The sequence below is a fragment of the Nyctereutes procyonoides genome, unplaced genomic scaffold (genome assembly GCF_905146905.1).
Source record: "Nyctereutes procyonoides isolate TBG_1078 unplaced genomic scaffold, NYPRO_anot_genome, whole genome shotgun sequence".
Classification (NCBI taxonomy): domain Eukaryota; kingdom Metazoa; phylum Chordata; class Mammalia; order Carnivora; family Canidae; genus Nyctereutes; species Nyctereutes procyonoides.
In genome coordinates, this window is record NW_026575133.1 from 54,948,354 (window position 1) to 54,970,734 (window position 22,381).

General features: G+C 43.1%; 1 protein-coding gene across 3 annotated transcripts in view; it reads left to right on the forward strand.

Moving 5' to 3' along the window:
* Positions 1-22,381, forward strand: part of PTK2B (protein tyrosine kinase 2 beta) — a 125,158-nt gene that overhangs the window by 68,547 nt on the left and 34,230 nt on the right. The gene's annotated exons all lie outside the window — the stretch shown is intronic.

Below are 22,381 nucleotides of genomic sequence, written 5' to 3' on the forward strand. Positions count from 1 at the left end.
AAGAACATTTGAGGAAAAACTGGACAAGGGGCAGTTCACAAGTTCAGTTTTGGACCTGTCAAGTGCAGTTGAGATGCTCTAACATTTTCACATGATAACGTGGAGTAGACTTTTTGATACACGATTCTGAAGGAGAGAACGGAGCTGGAGATGGACATTTGAGTGTTGTCAGCCTCTGGGTGGTGGTTGGAGCCATGGCTATGGGTGAGATCATTAATGAAAGAGTCCTGAATAATGTCGTGATCCATTCCACAAATATTTGTGGAGTACCCCATGTACCTGACACCATGTTGGTATGGCCTGGAGGTATCATCATACTCCAAAACGGGTGTGCTTGCTGCCTTCATGGGGCTTCCGGGCCAAAGGTGAGCTTGACATTGACTCACAGTAATGAATGAAACTTTACAAGAAGCATGTGCTCTGACAGGAAGAAAGAAGGTCTATGAGAGTATAAAATACAAGACTTTGAGCTAAATGTCAAGGATCAGCTTTGCTCTTCAGGGCCCATTTATGGACTCTGTGTCTAGCTGCACACAGACTCGGACTCGGCTTCCTTGCCTGGGACTCTTGGGCAGTGGCTCCTCCCACCCTCTGCTCCTGACTTCTTCCTGCACCCTCCTTCCCTAGCAGACCTTTGCGCTTTGATGAGTTTTTCTACTTCCAACTCCTACTTCTTTTGCCATCCTCCCCGTGCTCAGCGAGCCAAGCACTTGTCTTTCTACAAGAACACGTCTGAAGTGAAGACACCCCCACTTAGCTGTGTCTGATCCAGTAGAAGCAATGGAGAATCGCCTTGGCACAGTCCAAGGGGTAGCATCTCTCCCAAACATAGTTACTCCATGTGTACTTGCTGATTTCATGCTTTTCTTCCTATTCTCAACTGCCTTCTATGAGAATGCAATAAACTCATGAGGTTTTCTCCAGGCTGTTAAAAGCTTTGCAGATAAGCACTGGCCCTTGTGCCTAGGATCCAACAGAAACCGGACAGGTGTTGAAGGGAACTGAGCAAGTGGCGGATGAGAAATGTATTTTGCTCTTGTTGATTTTCCATTTCCCTTTTGTCTGATAGTCATAGGAAACTGTGTTTGTTTTGGGAGCTCTGAATCTCTGTTGCAAGTGGAGGCTTCTATCATTATATACTTCTCTAACATGCTAATTTGCTTGTCTGGGAAAGAGGTTAAGATAGCACTTTGTAAACAACTAGCAGAGTGCCACCCAGACGTGCCCACACAGGGCGTCTCTCTTTGACGCTTAGTAGCTTCTCCTTCATTCTCCTTCTCCCCACCCTCCTCTCTTTCTCCTGCTCCCCCCCTCCCTTCCCCTTTCTCCTTCCCCTCCTCTGCTCTCCCACTGTCTTCTGTATAGTGTCAGACAGGCCTGGTTTACACACACTGCCAAAGATGATTATGAGCGGTGCCCCTGCCAATCTCAAGAGCATCATGATGCGGAGGGTAAATTTACACGGTCACCTACTTCTAAGTGCCACATTCACTCCTCTCTTTGCCTGGCGTGCTGACTTGCTGACTCATAGTGTTTTCTTTCTCTGGCTGACATTGGCTGACCCACTCTCTGCATGGGCCTGTCCATTCATGAGGGGGCCTGTGTGTCTCAAGCAGAAAAGTAAGCACTTCTCTGTGATAGGGTGTGGTACGAGAGTGCTGGGAGTGGGGGGCACATCCAAAATCCTCTTCCTTGGCTGGCCTCTATCATGCTGCAAAGCCATGTTCAAGATCCATCCTTGTTTTGTCCTGAAGCATCCCCTCTACTAAGAATCCACGTTGACATCCCCAGGAAGGACAGAGCCTGAACCAACCTTTGCCCTTTGCACCTGGTCCAGCTGCATCCCGTCCCTCAAAGCAAGGCCTCCAGGCTGCAGGATTAGCTTGTGGTGCCTCTTCTCTGATGTGTGAGCAAGGTAGAGTTTGGCCTGCCCTGCACACGCTTGTCCTCACCGACCTCTCCTATAAATCCAGTGGTCATTGTATGTACAATTCCTTTAAGAATATTCCCAGAAAGGTACATTTCAGATATTGGGACCTAATGTCCCTATATCTTTAGTTTCAAGTTTAAACCTATCACTTAACCAGACACAGGGTGCTATGGACTAAATGTCTGTGCACTGCCCCCCAACAAATTCATATGTTGAAGCGCTCATCCCTGGCATGATGGTATTAGGAGGTGAGACCTTGGGGAGGTAATTAGGTTTAGATGAAGTCATGAAGGTGAGGCCCCAGGATGAGGTTAATGTCCTTTCAAGAAGAGGAGGAGACCAGAGTTCTGCTGGCCCTGTGAGGACTCCATGAGAAAGCAACCATCTGTGAACCAGGAAGAGCTCTCACCAGGAACTAAATCTACTGGCACCTTGATCTTGGTCTCCCAGTCCTTAGGACTGTGAGACATAAACGTGTGTGGTCTGTGGCTTTCTGTTACACCAGCCCGAACTGACTACAACATGGAGCCTGCAGCTCTATGCCATCAGAGGAGGTGTCTTCAGCCAGAACTTCACAGTCTATGGTTCTTTGTTTCTAGAACTATCCCTGCTGTCCTCCCTCACATATCTCTAGGGGCGAGACCAAGGTTGAGAATGCAAGAGGAAGAGAAGGCATGATTACCTGTCCTGGGAACTTGCTGTTTCTCAAAGAAAGGTTGCCCTAAGAAGACACCAAGCCACCCAAGGCTAGCCTGCCATATGTGGGGATGGTCTCTAAAAACCTGAGAGGAAAGAGTTCAGCCAGGAGACCACAAATCATTACCAAAGGGACACTCACAGTGATTTTTAAAAAAAGATTAAAAAAAAAAAAGGCAAGTGTACAAGCACCTCCTCCTTTCTGCACCCCCTCCCCATTTCCTGTGCGCCCTACCCCGCCGGCCCACCCACCCACAGGCGCCTGCAGAGGCGAGCGCCAGGCAAGGGCGCAGAGCTCTGAGCCTCTCTGTATTTATCTGTGTGCCTACATTCATTATATCGACAAATTAGCAGGCAGGTGCCTGTGCGTACGTTTCTATTTTTAATCTGGCGGTTGTGTTGCTCAACGTCCCTGTTAGAGAGAGGCTTTTGTCACGTCAAAATGAATGCTCTCGGAGTGATAAGTAATGCTAACTTTTATTATTTTGTTCTGAAATCACTTTTTAAAAATTATCCCCAAGATGTGTTAAGAATTGGGGACTTACAGTGCTTTTGTATTTGTTTCCCGGGGCTGCGGTAACAAATTACCACACATCCCAGGGGCTTGAAACAACAGAAATGTGTTCTCTCACCGGTCCTGGAGGCCGGAAGCCCCATATCAAAGGGTTGGCAGGACTTAGAATCATCCCATGTCCCTTGAAGCTGCTGGGGCTCCAGGCTTCCTTGGTGAGGGGCTGCCGGACTCCAGGGTCGGAATCTGTCTTCATGACCCCTGCTTTCCTCTCCATGTGCCTCTCATCTGTGTGTCTTTTAGAAGGACACTTGTCTTTGAATTTTTGAGCCATCTAAAGGATCTAGAATGATCTCATCTTGAGATCCTTAAGTACATCTGCAGAGACCCTTTTTCCAAATGAGGTTACATTCACAGGTTCTGGGGGGTTGGGCATGGACATTTCTTTTGGGGATCATCATTCAACCCTTTGCAGCCATAGGTTAGGATCATGGTGTCCATCACTGGTACCCCCATTCCAGTGTACACAGACCCATATGTACAGCATGCAGATGAGTGTGAGCACTTTGCACACACATGCTTACCCTCACTGAAGTGAGTGAGGCTAGTTGTTGGGAAATGACCCCAGAACATGGGCTCATGCCACTTTTCCCCACTGCTCCCCGGATCTTCAGTCCCTGGGCGGCCTGTGGCCTGCTTGTGCCCTGGTAGGATATCTCCTGTGACATCATCAGGCTATGTGGCGCCACAGGCTGGTCCCTTGACTAGATCTCATCCAGTCACAAAGCTTGAAATTGGTGACCAAATTTGTAGCACTAGCTCCCTGACCCCCTCTCATGACTCCAGCTCACATGTCTACCTGCCTGCTTGCTGTCTCCACTGGACGTGGAGGATCACACTCATAATCCCCTCCTCAAACTCTGCTTCTCTTCCAGGCTTTCCCAGCTCTTGTAACTGCAGCTCTGTTCTCTCAGTGATCATGTCTCAGGCTGTAGACCTCAAAGTCATTCTTGAATTCTTTCTGTCTCTCACACTCTGTATTTAGCCCATCAGGAAATCCTGTCAACCCTGCCAACAAAACATACCCAGATTCTGACCACTTCCTTCTCACCACCTGTCACCTGGATGCGCTTGCCTCCTAACTGCTTGTGCTTGTAGCCTGCTATGGTTCATTTTGCAAGTGGTGACTGCGGTGAATCAGCTAAAGAGATATATTTGAGGTATAGGTTAGAGCATATTTCACTGCTCTCCTTTATTTTTTTTCCCACGGCTCTCTTTTAAGGATTTATTTACTTATTTTTGAGAGAGAGTCTGTGTGGGGAAGGACAGAGGGAATAGGAGAGAGAGAATCTCAAGCAGACTCCCCACTGAATGCGAAGCCCCATAAGGGGATGGATCTCACAACTCTGAGATCATGACCTGAGCCAAAATCATGAGTCCAGTGCTTAACCGACTGAGCCACCTAGGCGCCCCTCACCACTCTCCTTTAAACTCTCCAATGGCTACCTGTCTCATTCAAAATAAAATCCAAAGTTCTTACCTTGGCCTTCGATGGATGTTGGCAAGCAGTGGCCTACAGACCAAATATGACCCACCACCCATTTTTGTAAATAAAGTTATATTGGGACACGACTGCACTCGCTGCTTACATATTGTCTACAGCTGATTTTGAGCAGAGTTGAGTAGTTGCCATAGAGACCACAGAGCCTTCAACCTAAAATATTTATAACCTAGACCTTTACAGAAAAAGTTTGCCAAGCCCTGGCCTAGCTCTCTCTGACCTTTCCTCCCATCACTTTCCCCAGGCCTCTCCACCTCAGCCCACCCGCTTCTTTAGAGTTGCTCAAATGCACCAAGCACACAGGGGCTGCACACCTTGGGAACTCCATTTGATAATGGTTTCTTTGCCTGGAAGGCTCTGGGCCCACAAGGCCACCCAGCTCCCCCTTACTTCCTTTGAGGGTCATTCAAATGCCCCTTTATCAGAGAGGACTTTGCTGGCCATCCCCATGTGAAATAGCAGCCCCCTCTCATTCTGGTACCTATATCTGCTTTGTTTGTCTTCTTAGCATTTAGTAGAACCTGAGATATTATTATATATATTTGGGGTTTTTTTCATTTTAAAATTTTATAAAGGGGATCCCTGGGTGGCGCAGCGGTTTGGCGCCTGCCTTTGGCCCAGGGCGCGATCCTGGAGACCCGGGATCGAATCCCACATCGGGCTCCCGGTGCATGGAGCCTGCTTCTCCCTCTGCCTGTGTCTCTGCCTCTCTGTCTCTCTCTCTCTCTGTGTGACTATCATGAATAAATAAATAAAATCTTTTAAAAAAAAATAAATAAATAAAATTTTATAAATAAATACATACATACTTACATACATACATACATACACAGAAAGAGAGGCAGAGACATGGGCAGAGGGAGAAGCAGGCTCCTTGCTGGGAGCCCAATGCAAGATGCAGTCCCCAGACCCAGGATCACACCCTGAGCCAAAGGCAGATGCTCAACCACTGAGCCACACATGCATCCCTGGTTTTTGTTTAATACCACCCCCCAGTAGAAAATAAGCTCCAGGAGACAGGGACTGGTCCCCCCACCCCAAATTGCTGAATTAATTAATGAGTAGTTGTTTAACAATGAATGGATTGATGGATGGATGATAGATTCTGGTTATAAAGCCAACAGAGATTTACTGGCTAGAATTCTGTGTCTCAATTCCGAATTCCATCAGGAAAGAGAAAACGCTTCTGATTGATCTGGTGTCTACAGAGAGCAATGTCTTCAGTCTCTAGCAGTAAATGCCCAAGAGGTGCTGTAAATAGGGCTGGTGGATTGGTTCATAGAACCACTACCATGGTCTTCTTAGATGAGGCAGACAATCTGAGTCACCAGAGAGTTTTTAAATACCAGTTTTCCAAGTCCCATCCCAAATTCTCTGAATTAGAATCTCGGGGTACTGGGACTGGTTGTTGGCTGAGAGCATTCACCTCTGCCATTTCCCCTATCCAGATTTGGCCAGCTGAATAGTGACTGCCTCCTGTCCATTTCTAAATGGAGGCGGCCTCTTAGAGAGCAGGGGCTGCATCTTATTCACCATTATGTCCCCTGTGCCTATAGAGAGCCTCACACAAGGTAGATGTTCGTGGAATGAATGAATGAATGAATGAATGAACGAACAAATGAAGTAATGCCTGGAAAGTACTCAAATGAGATCGGTAATCTTTCAGGTCACTTGATGTAAAGACCACATAGGAAGTTGACCAGAAGGAAGATTGGCATTCATAAATAATAATGTGTAGGAGGGGTGATAGTTTCAGCTGGCTTAAAGTAGAATTCTCTGTATCACGTTGGGCAAGTCTCTTGACCTCATGGGTCTCACTTTCCTCACTTAAAAACAGAGTCAATGGGGAGCCTGGGTGGCTCAGTAGGTTAAGCATCTGCCTTCCGCTCAGGTTACCATCCCGGGGTCCTGGGATTAAGTCTGGCATCGCTCTCTGCTTCTCCTTCTACTCCTCCCCCACCCTGCTCGTGTTCTCTTTCAAATAAATAAATAAAATGTTTTTTAAAAATAATAAAAGAATAAAAATAAAAAGAGAGTCAAATTAGGTGACCTCTAAATTTACTTAAGATTCCAAAGTTCCAGTCTAAGATTTATGGGCTTAATAAATATTTTAATGTTGGAGTATCCGTATAATTGGAGATTATATTTTTGTGCCTACCTCAATGAGGTCTGCTTTCTAGGATCTAGAAGGCAAAATACCTGTTTAACCTCAGTTTCATCAGGAGCTGAATGAATTTTGGTCATTCTTCTTCTGTCTGGCTATGTGGAATTTACTGTCTAGCCAGCATTTTAATTTTAGAGTTTTATATTTTACAAGGAGTTTATTCACTCCTTCAAAGCTGATCCTGTACATAAGGTATGAAGTCTCCACTTGATAGCACATGAGCCAAGCACGTGAACATAAACTATGGCATTTGTCTCAAGCTGGAAGATGATGTCTGCTTCTACCATTTAAGTACGATTTTGTTATGCCTACTCTGCACAACCAAGTTTATTATAACAGCTGAACTAAAACATTTATTTTGGAAGATATTTTTTTACAACTATAAAATGAATTTATGAGCGATATACATGAAAGGAAAGCTATAGACCAGCATCTCTCATGAACATAGATGCAAACATCTTCAACAAAATGTTAGCAGATGGAATCCAACAATTTATAAAATGAATGCGTGTTCATCCAGTATTAATAATAGCTTTCTATTTAGCACTACTGTGTACAGGCACTATGCTAAACTCTTCACTTGTATCACCTCATTTAATCCTCATGAGAACTTCAGGAGATCTGAAAATGTTTACATTTTACAAATGAGGAAACTGGAGCAGAGAAATTATTTGTCCAAAATCACAAAGTGATCAGAAATGAAACAGTTTCTGATTCCTGAGGCCATCCTCTGATACTGTGTGGTATACAAAAGTTCAAACACAGGAAACCTAGAAGAATAAAAACATATGTATGGATATGCACTACCCCAAGACAACACTGTTCACGTTTTGATGTATTTCATTCTGGATTTGTTTGTTTCAATTTCTAGCCACTGTCCTTCTTTGTATATGGTTTTGTATCCTATACCTCCCATTTATTACAAGAGAAGCATTTTTCCAAAACTTTTCCAAGCTCTTTAAAACTCTGTGTGGCCCTCCCATTATTTCTGGGGCCGTTTCAAACTTTTGATTGGCTACTTGCTGAGGGGATTTTGCTATTTAAAACATTTCTACGCTGAGTTTCTTAGTATACAGGATATTTCTGTATTTTGAGTCATTCCTTCAATTTATTATACTCTGTCCTTGTCTGGGTGGCTTAAACAACTGGAAATTTATTTCTCATGGTTCTGGAGGCTGGAAGTTCAAGATTGTGGTTGGGTTCTTTGAGGGCTCTCTTTCAGACTTGCAGAGGGCCACTTTCTTGCTGTGTACTTACATGGCAGGCAGATATCTCACCTCTCTCTCTTTTCACTTTTAAGGGCACTAATCTTATTCATGAAGGTTTTGCCTTCAAGACCGAATTACCTCCCAAAGTTTCCACCTCCAGATACCATCCCACTGGGGATTAGGGCTTCAACATATGGATTTGGAGGTGATAAAACCATAGCATCCATAGCATGCTTCGAGACAAAGAACTAAGTCGAAGATATGAACACTTCTCCATTTCTCAGTATACCACATATATTCCTTTGATATCTGTGTTTGTACTGGGGACAAGAACTCCTCCAGGCAGGGACTTTGTCCTGTTCACTGCTATACTCACATATAACCACAGCACCTGGAATGGGACCCAATATGTGGCACCAGATTAATGTGTAATTGTTGAATGCATGGGTCAGAATCCCTGAGAGGCTTTCTTATGTAATGTTTTCTCCTTGCAGAAGAAAATAAATATTGATGAGTCAAGCAGTTCTCCTTGGGGAGCTGTCCTACACCTCCTGGGTGGTGGCCTTTGGAACTATTCAGGAGCCTCCTTTTTGGATTGTCATATTGTCATCATCATTGTTAGGATGACTAGGCCAAGGGGCAAGACATTCATTGGTGACAGCCATGGGTGATGAATGGTTCCACACAACCAAGAATCGTCCTGACCCAAGTGCCAGCTGTGCCCATTGAGATTCATGGATGTGAGCTATAGAGCATTATAGTGAAATGAATGCCCAGGATCCATCACCCTGTGTGAGAAATAAAATTTCACCAATCACGTTGAAGTGACCCACAAGAAGCTACACAAACAAATCATAAAATCATTCCTTGAAGAGGTATATTATTAGTAGGGGGACTTTTTCAAAGAAGTGTGTGAAGTCCACTTGGTACTTTCCTGTAACGATCTTCACTCCTCCCAAACCTCAGCTGGGCATCAAAAGCCCTCCCTCGTGGTTTAAATTTTTTTTTTTATTTTATTTATGATAGTCACAGAGAGAGAGAGGCAGAGACACAGGCAGAGGGAGAAGCAGGCTCCATGCACCAGAAGCCCGACGTGGGATTCGATCCCGGGTCTCCAGGATCGCGCCTTGGGCCAAGGGCAGGCGCCAAACCGCTGCGCCACCCAGGGATCCCCCTCGTGGTTTATTAGTAAATCCAAACACTTGACAGAACAGTCTTTTTTTTTCACAGAATATTTTTCTCAGAGGCACCTCTTATGTTTTGTTCAAGTCATTTAAAGAGAATACCTCTTGTTGCCTTTTTGACCTGCTTTTTGCACTTCCTCAGAGCTTTACTTCCTGACTCTACACGTAGCTGACAAGGGAAAAGGAAGGAGCCTGTTGTAGTGAGCTCTTGCCATGGGAACAGAAAACCCTTCATGGTTTTCTTGCTCCAAGCAGAAGGAAATCATTTTTATCTGCATTATTTCTTCTCAGCCAACTTCTTCATGGCCATGACCTGACATCCTACAAGGCTCATTTATCACACTTCAGCCTCCTGCTGCTGCTAACACTGGCTTCAGCTTGGAAACAGTATCAGATCCCTTTTCCAGAATTGACTTTCCTCCATCACCTGTGCTCCTTATTCAGAGCTCAGTGGCTCTTGGAATCCTGGCAACCATGGCTTGCTTCTCTTCCCTTAGCCACTATCATGGGAGCGGGTCTCTGAAGATGTCAGTTTCCACTCAGGCAGAGAGTCTGAGGAGCCTCTGGCCGAGGCCCCCTTGTACTCCACTTCAGGCTCTCAAATTTATATCTCAGTTACAGATTTCTTGAATTAATTAGTCCAGAAATGGCTTGCCCCTTCTGATCCCATGCCTCTCCCTTCTCCTTTGCCTGCCCATCACGATAATGATCACCATCTATTGAGAGCTACTCTGTGCCAACCACTGTGCTAAACTCTTTGCGTATCTGTAATCCACATAAGCTGACCAGCTTGCTTTTTCCTTGAGGCCAGTCTCAGTATGGTGTCATATCCCAAATAGTATCAGTCTATCATCTAAAAAGAATGAATTGAAAATCAATTTAAAATGTTACTCTCTTTAGGAGGAAAATATCATTGGGGTTGCACTTTCAAGATAGCAAAATTTCTTAAAATTCTCATAATTATTTCTTAATACCTATTTGGGTTGGCTGCTGTCCAGAAACATCTTCGCTTTCATTTTCAAATTCCTAAATTCGGGCCCATGCAATCTCTTCTCTTTCTCCCCTCTATTGTTCTTTCTAGATCTATTCTTTTTCTTTCTTCAGTCATTCTTTGTTTCTTTCATTGTAAGTCAAATCCAACTGGGTTGAGACCTCTCCACTTTTACCCTTCCCATCACTAAGTTAATGGTCCAGAGGCGCAAGAGTTGGGTGGTGCACAGAAACCCCTTAGATGATAAAGGAGGGGACAGTTAACATCCTTATAATTTAATATCTGCTCTTTTATTTACAACACATGCTATTTGATCTAATCCTGCCCCAAAATCCACAATGGAAGGGGTATTTTCCCATTTTACAGATAAAGAAACAAGGTTAGGTGACCTGGCCAAGACCACACAGCCATGACCAGATCCAGTAGATGCCAAAGCCTGTGGTGCTGTTGATCACAGCACTCCTGATCTCTTGAATATTTTTGACCATGGTATACTGTCCTTTTACCCCCAAGTTGTTATCCAGAGAAGCTGGCTCCTATTCATTTACTCATCAATTCTTTCTTCAAATATCTCTGCCAAGCACTGGGCTCCGAGTAGGGGATGATATTGCATGTCAGATTTGGCTTCTGACCTTGACTTGAAAGGCTGGAAAGGCCAACATGGACAAATGTCTTAGTTATAACTAGTAAATGTCTGTGTCAGTTTCTTAGGACTGCCATAACAAAGTACCACAAGTGTGGTAACTTAAAACATCATTGTTTCACAGTTTCAGAGGCTAGAAGTCCAAGATCAAGGTGTCGGCAAAGCCATGTTCCCTCTGAAATTTGTAGGAGAAAGATTCTTCATTGCCTCTTTTTAGTTTCTAGTGGTTTGCTGGCCATATTTTGGCATTCCTTGGCCCATAGATATATCACCCAAATCCTCCACCTTCGTGTGGCACCCTCTTCCTGTGCGCATGCCTCCCTCTATGTTCAAATTTCCCCTTCTTATAGGGACACCAGTCATATAGGATTAGGATCCATCCTAATGACCTCATTTTAACTTAATTCGTCTGTAGAAACCCTATTTCCAAATAAGGTCACATTCTAAGGGACTAGAGGTTAGGATTTCAACATATCTTTTGGGGGGCACACAATTCAACCCATAACAGTACCTTACTAAATGTGTGTGCACAATTCTTTGGGGACCCAAGACAGAAAACAAACCCTAGCAATGCAAGGCAGGGAAGACCTCACAGTGCTGACTGGCCCCAAAAGCTCACCTGGAGGAGAGCACAGAGAGAGGGGTGCCAGTGTCCTCCGGGTAGGAAGAGTATGCTGTGCTTGGAGAGGGAGGACGGAACTGACAGCATACCATGGGTGAGAGTGGGAGATGAAACTTTCATGCCTCAAGCTAAAGAGTTTGCATCCTATCCTAGCACACAGCAAATGAGAGCCAATATGGTTTTCAACAAAAGTCGTGCATTAAGTTTGCCCTCAATCTCAAAGTGGAGCCTTTATAAATAGAATTTAAGCAGGATGTTTTTTCAAACTATGGCTTTAATTTATTAAAACTGTAAATTCAGTCATCTAAAAAGAGGAGGGTTGTGCCTTCCTTAGGGGTGCTTTGGGTGGCTCAGTCAATTAAGCATCTCACTTTGGCACAGCTCATGATTTCAGGGTCCTGGGATTGAGCCCCCTGTTGGGCTCCCTGCTCATTGAGGAGTCTGCTTCTCCCTTTCCCTCTGCCCCTCCCTCCCACTCATATGCTCTCTCTCTCTCTCAAATAAATAAATAAAATCTTAAAAAAAAAAAAAAAAAGAGGAACATTATGCCTTCCTTAGGAACAGAGTAAGAAGAATGAGTGAGATCAAGCCAGGAAAGCCATTTGAAGGCCAGTGCCCCAGGTGGGGTCCCACGAAGCAGATGCTGCACTGTGGGGTTGCTCTCAGGTTTTACTCTCATAAAACCCCCCTGGGGGTAGTGACCAAAACTGGATTGGGCAGAGAGAGAGGGTGGGCTGTGATATGGCCACACCACTGGGAGCTCCAGTGTTCCGATGAAAAAACAGGGCCTTTTAAGTCCCCGGATACAGGCTGCCCCCAGTAAGGGCTGTGACCCTAGACAAGCCGTGGGCAATTCTAATGGGGGCGTAGGGAGGGGGGGTGGCAGGCTGTCAACTCAGTTGTTTCTAAAAACCCAGCCACTAGCATGAAGATATTTAATAAGTTCAAACACAACAACAAATTAGGTGTTTTGTTTAAAAAAAAAATAGATGAACCTGAGAAAATCATGAGACTACTAAAGAAGTGATAAAATCGTGACTGAGATATAAAAATAGACCTTTAGATCAAAGGGACAGAAAAAGACACAAGAAGCAGCCCAACACATATAACGACTAATGTTAGACACCCTTGTGAAAACAAGTTAACTTTAAGCCATATCTCACGCTGTATACAAAAGTCTATCTCAGATGGGGGGAAAAATGTGACTGAGTACCAATAAAGCAGAGAGAAAGTGGCCTGAGCACTACTTAATTGCTTGGGTGACCTTTCTCTTTGGGGAAATAAATGATCCTGGGTGCAGGACAAGCATTCATTCCTGTCCCTTCTTTGTTTCTGACTTACGAGAGGAAATGCCAGAGACAGAGAGGCAGAGGTGGTTTGGGGTCTTCACGCTCTTTGATAAAGCAAATAAGTCAGTGTTAGTCAAGTCTGAAGAAATGCCACAGAAATCCCACTGCATGCAAGAAGGTGTGAGCCAGGGGCAGTCTGAGAGCTTGTTTTTCAGTAACCCCCAAATGGGCAGAGGTAACGGTTTCCCTATAGCAAAAAATAAAATAAAATAAAAAATACATGCAGAGCTCTTCTAAATAACAAGTGATAAAATTAGGACAGCTTTTTTTTTTTTTCTGTATTGCATTTGGCAATTTAGTGACTAGATAAATATCTTAAACTGTTGTTCCTAAAAAGTGATTTAGTAATAGAGAAAGAAGTACTGAGTCATTAATGACCATTTATGAGCCATGGGCCGAGGGCTGGTTTGGCTGCTCCCACCATTTGCTTGAGAAGTTGTGTGACTAGCAGAGGTGAGGCAGTCAAGTGAGGGGGGCAGGGCTGATATAAGAGCTCTCACCTTCAAGTTCCTCTTCCTTTAAACTGATTAAAGAATCACCCCCACTCTGGGCCCCCTCAAGTCAAGCCACTTTCTTCCTCCTACCCTAAATAGAAGTTCCTTGGGGTGGGGGGGTTGCTCTCTGTGTATGTACTGGGGCTCCCCACAGCGCTTTGTGAAGTGAGTGCATCATAGGAAGTTGCTGATGGTTTGAGTGAAGGAAGTGTTCTGTGCCTTCATACAACAAGGGTAGTGAACAGCAAGGAGACTGACTCCAGGAGCTTGTCATCCTACTAAAGTGTGGGTCACAACCTGGTTTGTGTGACTCCAAAGTGCGTGCTCTGTGTCACCCTTGGTGGGCAGCCTTGTTTCTCCCCACCTGAGCCTGAAGGATTTGCACACCTTGCAGTGCGGTTCCTGACATATTGCAATTCTGGAGCTAGCACAGACATTGCAGGTTGAGAGCAAAGTCCCCCACCAGCCCCTCCTCGAAACCCAGTCACAAGCTCCAGGCTTCCCAGACCACCCATACTTCTGACCAACTGGCTACCAATTTGGGGGTTCCTACTACTCACCTCCGAAAGTTCGTTAATTTGCTAGAATGACTCGCAGAGGTCAGGAAAGTGCTATACCACTGATTACAATTATATTGTAAAAGATGCAAATCAGGACCAGCTGAATGAAGAGATACTTGGGATAGAGTGCAAGAGGGCCCCAAACATGAAGTTTCTTCATTCTTAGGACACATCACCCTCTGGGCATGTCAATGTGCATCACAAACTAGGAAGCTCGCCTGAACCGGTGCTTTTATTGAGGTTTCGTTGTGCAGGCATGATTGATCAGTTGATGGATTGATTGGTTGAACCATTGGTGATGTAATTTGACTTCCCAGCTCTCTGCCTGTACCTGAAAGATAGGCTGATATCATGTGGCTCCAAGTTCCCAGCCTCTGATCACACGGTTAGTCCTTCCAGCAAAGTGGACCCCCATCCTGAGACTATTTAGAGTCCCACCATGACTCACCTCGTTAGCATAAACTCAGGTATGATCCATGAGCCTCACCATGAACAACAAAGTCACTAACACTTAGGAAATCCCAAGGATTCAGAGGCTCCCACCCAGAAACAAGGACAAAGACCAGCCAAATTCTTTACTATATAACAACCAGTGAGGTGATAGTGGTGGTAGATGGAGGTGCCTCTCTCCAGGAGCTTCAGGTTTGCTTCTCTGGGAAGAATGCTGCTCCCATAGGAACCTGCCAGCACCAGGCAGTCTCCCAAATCATGCACTTTACGTTTAGAAAATACCCAACTTCTTCCTTACTGCAAGATGGAATCTCTCTTCCCTATGAAAATCTGTTGGACAGAGTCTCAAATGAATTTCTATCCCAAGGACCTAAAATTACCCCCACCATCCTTACAACAGAAATTGGGTGCTTTTTAGAAAGAAACCTAGGAAAATGTCCCCTCAAGCTATACCCTAGAGAGTTTCCTCCACCACAGAGCAAAGAGTGGGATTCAGTCCCACCTCTTTCAGAGACTCAGAGTGGAAGAGAAGAGGCCAGGCCTTGTCTGGCCTGATAGAAATCTTACTCATTCATTTGATATGGTACCTTTACTTCTCATGTGCCTGGGCGTCTCCCTCACCAGAAACTCTCTATTTATTTTGAAATTATTTTAAGCTTATAAAAATGTTGAAAGAACAGTACAAAGAATTCCCAAAGTGCCTCCACTCCGATTCCCCAGTAGTTGTGTAGCCAGCGCTCAGAGGTGCAAGAGCACCTGGTCCCGCAGACCCCACACAGACCAGGCTTGGCCACTCGCCTCTACAAAATCCAAAGACAGAGAAACAAGTGGTGGTGAAACAAGAAGGGGATTTATTTCAGTGAGGCCAACACTGGGAGACAATAGACTAGTGTCTCAAAGGCTGCCTCCAAAGTGCTGAAAATACTTTCAGGTTGATGTAAGGAAAATGTGGGGCAAGGTCAGTGGGTAAGGTCAGATAAATCACTGTCTTGGGGTCAGCTCAGGGCAGGTCCTATTCGTTGAGGGGTAGTTTCCATTCCCATCACAGGATGCTTTGCCCATAGGGTCTTTTGCCTGAGTTAAGAGATACGCTGGGGGGGGGGGGGGGTGAGGAGAGAGATCAGCTGGAAAAAAAGGACTCAATTAGAGTATTTGAGGCTAAAAAGAAGATAGTTAAGTCCTCTTTCAGTTCAGATCTATCAATGCCATATTTAGTAGCTCTGTCTCTGTACACATGCTTGCACACACATCCATTGTCATTATTCTTTTTCTGATTTATTTGAAAGTAAGTTGCAGCAATACCACCCCATCAACAAAAATACTCCAGTGTTTGTTTTTTGTTGTTGTTGTTTTTTTGGGGGGGTTATTTTTTTTTTTTAATACTCCAGTGTTTATTCCCTCACAAAGACACTCTCCTACAGACCTAGCCTGCAGCCATCAAAGGGGAAAGCCCAAACTGCTATAACACTATCTCGGAACTGGAATATCCATTCAAATTTTACCAACTGTCCTTCCAGTGTCTGTTTTTTCTATCTGGCCCAGGAGCACACATTCCATTGAGTCACCATGTCTCTGTGGTCTCCTCCAGTGTAGAAGAGTTCCTCAGTCTGAAAGACTGCAGGCCTTTTGAAGGAGATGGTGAAAAGGGAACCCTCTTACACTGTTTGTGGGAAGGCAAACTGGTACAGCCACTCTGGAAAAAACAGTGCAGAGCTTCCCCAAAAAGTTAAAAATAGAGCTACCCTATGATCCAGCAATTCCACTTCTGGGTATTTATCAGAAGAAAATGAAAACACTAATTCAAAGAGATATAGTCATTCTTGTGTTCATGGCAGCGTTGTTTACAATAGCCAAGTTATGGAAGCAATCCAAGTGTCCATCCACAGATGAATGGATAAAGAAGATGTGGTACATACACAGTGGAGTATCACTCAGCCATAAAAAATGAAATATTATCATTTGCAATGATGTGGATGGAGCTAGAGAGTATTATAGTAAGTGAAATAAGTCAAAGGCAAATACTGTACGGTTTCGCTCTTATGTACAATCTAACAAATGAACAGAAAAATAAAACACAACAAAAAGCCAAGCTTATAGATACGGAGAACAGATAGATGATTGCCAGAGGGGAGATGTGGTAGGGAGTGGGCAAAATGGCCAAAGGGGATCAAAAGGTACAAACTCCCATTTATAAAATAAATAAGCCATAGGATGTAAGGTACAGCATGGTGACTATAGTCATAATACGATGTTGTATATTTGAAAGTCACTAAGAGATTAAATCTTAAAAGTTCTCATCACAAGAAAAAAAAATGTTTGATGACGTGCAGTGATGTATGGTAACTAGACTTATTGTAGTGATCATTTCTCAGTGTAAACAAACACTGAATCATGTTATATCCTGAAACTAATATAATGTTATGTTAATTATACCTTAATTTTTTTTAAAAAGGTAACAGTTACCAAAAAAAAAAAAAAAAAAGAATACAGACCTTTTATTCTATAGGTCTCTGGAGAGATTCCTCACCCTGGGTTGTATAACTAGACTTGGCCAAGAACTCTTGGCAAGAATATTTCAGAAATAATGCTGTGCTCTGCTTGGTGCATTAAGGTGGGAGACGTGCTTTGTTTACCTGTTCCACGACTGATGATGTTAATTAACCTTGATGACCTGATCATTTATACACACATATGTATATCATATATACACACACAGAGACATATATATGACTAGAATCTGAGGGAAGATATGCTGAGACTATGTCAATATCCTATTCATCATCAGATCTCCACCCTCCAGCTTTATCATCCATTGATGAATCACACCTGAACCAACCAACACTGAGTTTGTTGCCAAATTTTGGTTTCCCGTTTCCATTCTTTCTTCTACTACATTTACTAGTTGGCATTCTACCGTAACGAAGAATATTCCTTTCTGTCTCATTTGTTTATTTGTCTATCTCAGATTCTGTTTTATTCAATGGGATGTAATCCATTATATATGTAATGTAATCCATTATATGTGTGTGTGTTATTTTTAATTTTTTTACTACTTTTTAGATTTAAATTCAGTTAATTAACAAATAGTGTTACTAGTTTCAGAGGTAGATTTTAGTGATTCATCAGTCTTATATAACATCTAGTGCTCATTATATCAAGTGCCTTCCTTAATGTCCATCACCTAGTTATCCCATCTTCCCACCACCCTCCCCTCCAGCAACCCTCAGTTTGTTTCCTATGTATTTCTATCACTATATATTTTTATACTTAAGTGTCCCAGATCTGTCTTATGCCAGCCCCTTTAAGCTAATACTGTTTCTTTGTTATATATCCCAACATTCTCTGAACACTTCCCTTTTTTCTAGGACAAAAAGATATTCTTGTACTTTCTTTGCCCCAGCCCTGGAATCAGCCATTTGTCTAAGGATCCCTGGATTTATTTATTTATTTATTTATTTATTTATTTATTTATTTATGAGAAAGAGAGAGAGAGAGAGAGAAAGCACGCAGAGGGATGGGGCATGCTCCCTACTGAGCACGGAACCCAAAAGTGTGGCTTTATCTCACCAACCCTGAGATCATGACCTGAGCCAAGATTAAGAGTCAGATGTTTAACCAACAGAGCCAGTCAGGAGCACACCCCCTCACCTGCCCCTCCCGCCACCCTGTCCCAGTCCTTTTAGTGGAGAAAGTTATTTGGAAACTAAGACCCAGTGTTTGGTATACAATGACCATCTGGATGTCATGGACCTCAGGCTCTTTCAGTACACATAGGGCTCTCAGTGGCACATGCTCACAACTCCTGTGTGCTCCTGGGCTCCCATGCCTTCTCCCTCTCCAGCCCTGTAAAACCTTGAGTACTCACCAATACTTCCAATTCTAATCCCTCACCTAAGGATCCACTCTAGCTTTCTCCTCTCCATATTTTGAGTATGTTCTCCATCATCAAGAAGCTTATTTCCCATTATCTTTAATATATTTACTCTTTTGCTGGATCCCCCTGTAGGTAAACTTTGTCTTCACCTCTCTAGCATCTCTGCTCCTGGCCCCACCTCCTCCTTTGCTCTGTTCCTGGCTTTGCAGCCACTGCCAATCCCTCAGCCTCTCACCTTTGGCCTTGGCCATACCACATACTCCAAGAGGAGGGAAAAGTAAAAGAGACAAAAAGGTAGAAGAGGACAGCAGGGTACGTTTGTTTGTTTGTTTTTCCAAAGCTTTCTTTGTTTTTACAAAAGCACAAAAATTTCCACTGGAGCTCTAAAGGTAGCTCTCTGCCTCCTAACCCTCTTCTATTTGCAGAAAATACAGGCTTATTCATTTATTTTATTTTTTTATTCATTTGTTTGATGTTATTAATTTTTTCACCATTTTATACAGAGATTTCAAAAATGGTGGAATCCCTTAGCTGGACTGATCTTCCTCCAGATAACAATGATAAAACTGGACAAAATAACAAGGAAATGATCTTGAAAGCCTTGGACAGTAATCATAACCAGCAGAGACTAGAGGGAAATCTGCTCTTGAGAGCAGAACTGTAAGGAATGAGATTTGCAAATTTCTGGCTTTTTGCCTGAGGGCGCTTTGCAATCTGAGAGGGGTGGGAAGGGCAGAAAGCTGCAGCCTCACTTGGCTTGAGGCATCAAAGGATAGAATTTAGGGGTGATTGAGCAGCCAAAATATTGAGGAAAATCCTGGAGAAGAGGGAGCCCCCCCAATGGAGGGAACCCTAAAATAGAAAATTAGTTTTAATTTTTTTTAATTTTCAGAAGCATCAAAATACATAAGCTATTTAGGAGTAAAGTTACAAAAGATTGCAAAACTACATACTGAAAAGTGCAAAACACTGCTGAGAAAAATTAAAGAAGAGTAAAATTAAGTGGAGATATATATTTGCAGATTAGAAGACTCCAAGCTATTAAGATGTCAATGCTACCCCCGCTAAGCTATTGATTTCACACAATCTCAGTCATGATTCAGCAGGCATTTTATTTATTTTTTTAAGATTTTATTTACTTATTCATGAGAGACACAGAGAGAGAGAGAACCAGACAGAGAAGCAAGCTCCGTGCAAGGAGCCTGATGTGGGATTCGATCCCAGGACTCCAGGATCATGCCCTGGGCAGAAGGCAGGCGTTTTAACCCCTGAGCCACCCAGGAATCCCCTCAGCAGGCATTTTAAATAGAAAGTGACAAGTGATTCAAAAATGTATATGGAAATGCATAGACCTAGAATAGCACAATAATCTTGGAGAGGAGATGGTAAAAGGTTTATACTATTTGACTTCAAGATCTCCTCTAAAGCTACAATAATGCAGACAGTGTGGTACTGATAGAGTATAAACAAAGATCAATAGATCAGAAGTGAGAGTCTAGGATTAAATCTAAACTTACTAGCCAGTTGATTTTGACAAAGGCAGCAAAACGATTCAACAACCATTGTTGAAAATGAAATTCAACAACCACTGCTGAACAACCATAGATCTTTATGAGAAAGAAAAAAAACAAAATGTTGACCCCTACCTCACACCATACAGAAAAATTAATTCAAGATGGTTCACAGACCTAAAAGGAAAAGTTAAAACTATAAAGTTTATAAAAGAAAATATGAAAATATCTTCATGATATGGAGGTGGGCAAAGGTTTCTTAGACACAATGCAGAAAGCACTGACCATAAAAGAAAATTTTGATAAGTAAGGCTTTACCAAAAGAAACCGACAAGGAAATCACTAATAGGCACAGTGAAGACCTGGAGAAAATATTTTTAAAACACATAGAAAGTACTTTTATCTAGAATGTATAAGGATCACCTACAGCCCAATAATAAAAAGACAGCACAGAAAAATGGACAAAGGAGTGGAACAAATACTTCACAAAGGAAGATACATGAATGGCCAGATGAAAACATGCTCAATATCATTAGTCATCAGAGAGATGCAAATTAAAAGCACAATGAGATACTATACATAACCCTTAAAAAGACATAATACCAAATGTTGGTATGGATGTAGCATAATGGACATCTCATATATCACAGTGGAAATGTACAATGGAATGGTTTTAGCAGTTTCTTATAAAGTTAAACATGCATCTACCTTTGACACAACAATTTCCACTCCTAGATATTTGTCCAAAGGAAATGGCAACATTTGTACACAAGAAGACCTGTACATTAATGTTCATAGTACTTTTATTCACAGTAGCAAAAAATAAGAATTAACCCAGGTATCTAGAAACAGGGGAATGAATTATATATACTAAATGTTTCCATTTACATGAAGTTCTAGAACAGGCAAAACTAGGCGAAAATGGGAGGAAAACCTAGTTGCCTGGAGTTGGGGTGGGCATGGGCATTAGGGTTGACTGAGGAGGAGTATAAGGAAACTTTCTGGCTATCTTGAAAAGTTCTGTATCTTAATTATTGGCATGCAGATTACACACAAACTGTATAGCTAAAGTGTCTGCATCTTAATGTCTATAAGTTTTACCTTAAAAGAACTGTAAAAAATGGTAATAGTTGAGTGGCGGTTGTGGGGGGGGTGGTGTTGTCACTGGTAGAATGAATGAAGCAAGAATGGTTGAGTGTTCATAATTGTTGAATATGGGTGATGTGTACATCGGGATTTATTATACTCTTTCCTTTGACTTCAGTGTACTTCATACATGTTTGAAATTTCCAGTAATTACAGGGATTCTAGTCCTGGAGAAATTAGACATAAGCCAGTAAGTTTCATTTGGGGCAAGGAAGTCTCTCCATTTAAAAACATCAGAGGCTGGGACTCCAGGTGGAGCTCAGAAGTGACAAGGGTACTTTGAATAATATAATCATATAAGTGGACAGAGCAGTACAGAGAGTCGGGGCAGGAGAAATGAGTGGAAATAATGACAAAATGGTCAGCTTCACAACCATGAAACTTTCCCTCTTGTCTGTGTCTGTCTTGCTGTTGGTCCCATTGGTCACAGCCTTCTTCCCCAACCCAAGACCACAGTTCTGATCCCTGCACTGATTTGTTACAACTGTTAATGTGTGCTTTCTGTACCTCAGTTTCCCCATCTGTCTCACAGACCAAGAGTTGACTGCTCTGATGGACATTTATTTCCCTAAGGGAGAAGGGACTTTTTAGGGTTAGTGTCTTTTAGTTTCACTGCTGCATGGAGTTGAAGAGGGCTGGCAGGAGGCAGAGCTGGATCAATGCATGTGGGTTGCCCAGCCAGACCAGTAATTTGGTATTCCTTTAAAACAGTACCATTTAAGTATGAGTTTAACATTTTATTAGTGAAAATAAGAAGAGTTTAAAAAATTTGCCTTTGACGGTACTTTCTGCTCCATTGGGAGTGGGCTCAATTCACCAATCATGTGTGTAACCATCTAAGAAACCTGAATTAAACTGAAACTGATGTGATTTCAGAACTAGGCGGGACCTTATGGATGGATTTCCAGGCAGCTGCCCAGTGGACCTCTTCTTGACCCAGCTCTGGCTCAAGGCCAGGAAACTATGGCGTCAGGCTCTGGGCAGGCCGACTTCTGATCAACAAGAAAGCAGGAATTGGAGGGTTCTTAATTTCTTGTCAACACTTAATTTCCTGTGGCCATGCTTCTTATGTGGAAACTGTGAATCTTATCCTTCTGCCTTGCCTAGCTACAGCACCCCTCAAAGCAGCTTGGCCTAGTAGAAATCCTCAGAGTCCACTGGCCCCAGGTTTAAAACCCCAGCTTACTTCCATAAGCTGTGTAACCTACATTAGTCTGGTCATCAGAGCCAAAAGGGGGTGTAACACCTACTTTCCTGTGTTGTATGGATTCCATGAAATAATGTATGCAAGATGCCTGGAGTGCCTACTACAGACCCTCGGTAATGCTGGTTAAATTGGAAACCATTCAGAGGGTGTTTTTACATGGCTGATGCTCAGTAATTATTAATCAGTTTAGTTGGGGTGGGCTGCAGAAGACTCTGTGCTCTTTGCCTTGCTGCATTTGCTCCTACTCTCTCCTTTCACAGTTTCTCTGTCTCATTTTACC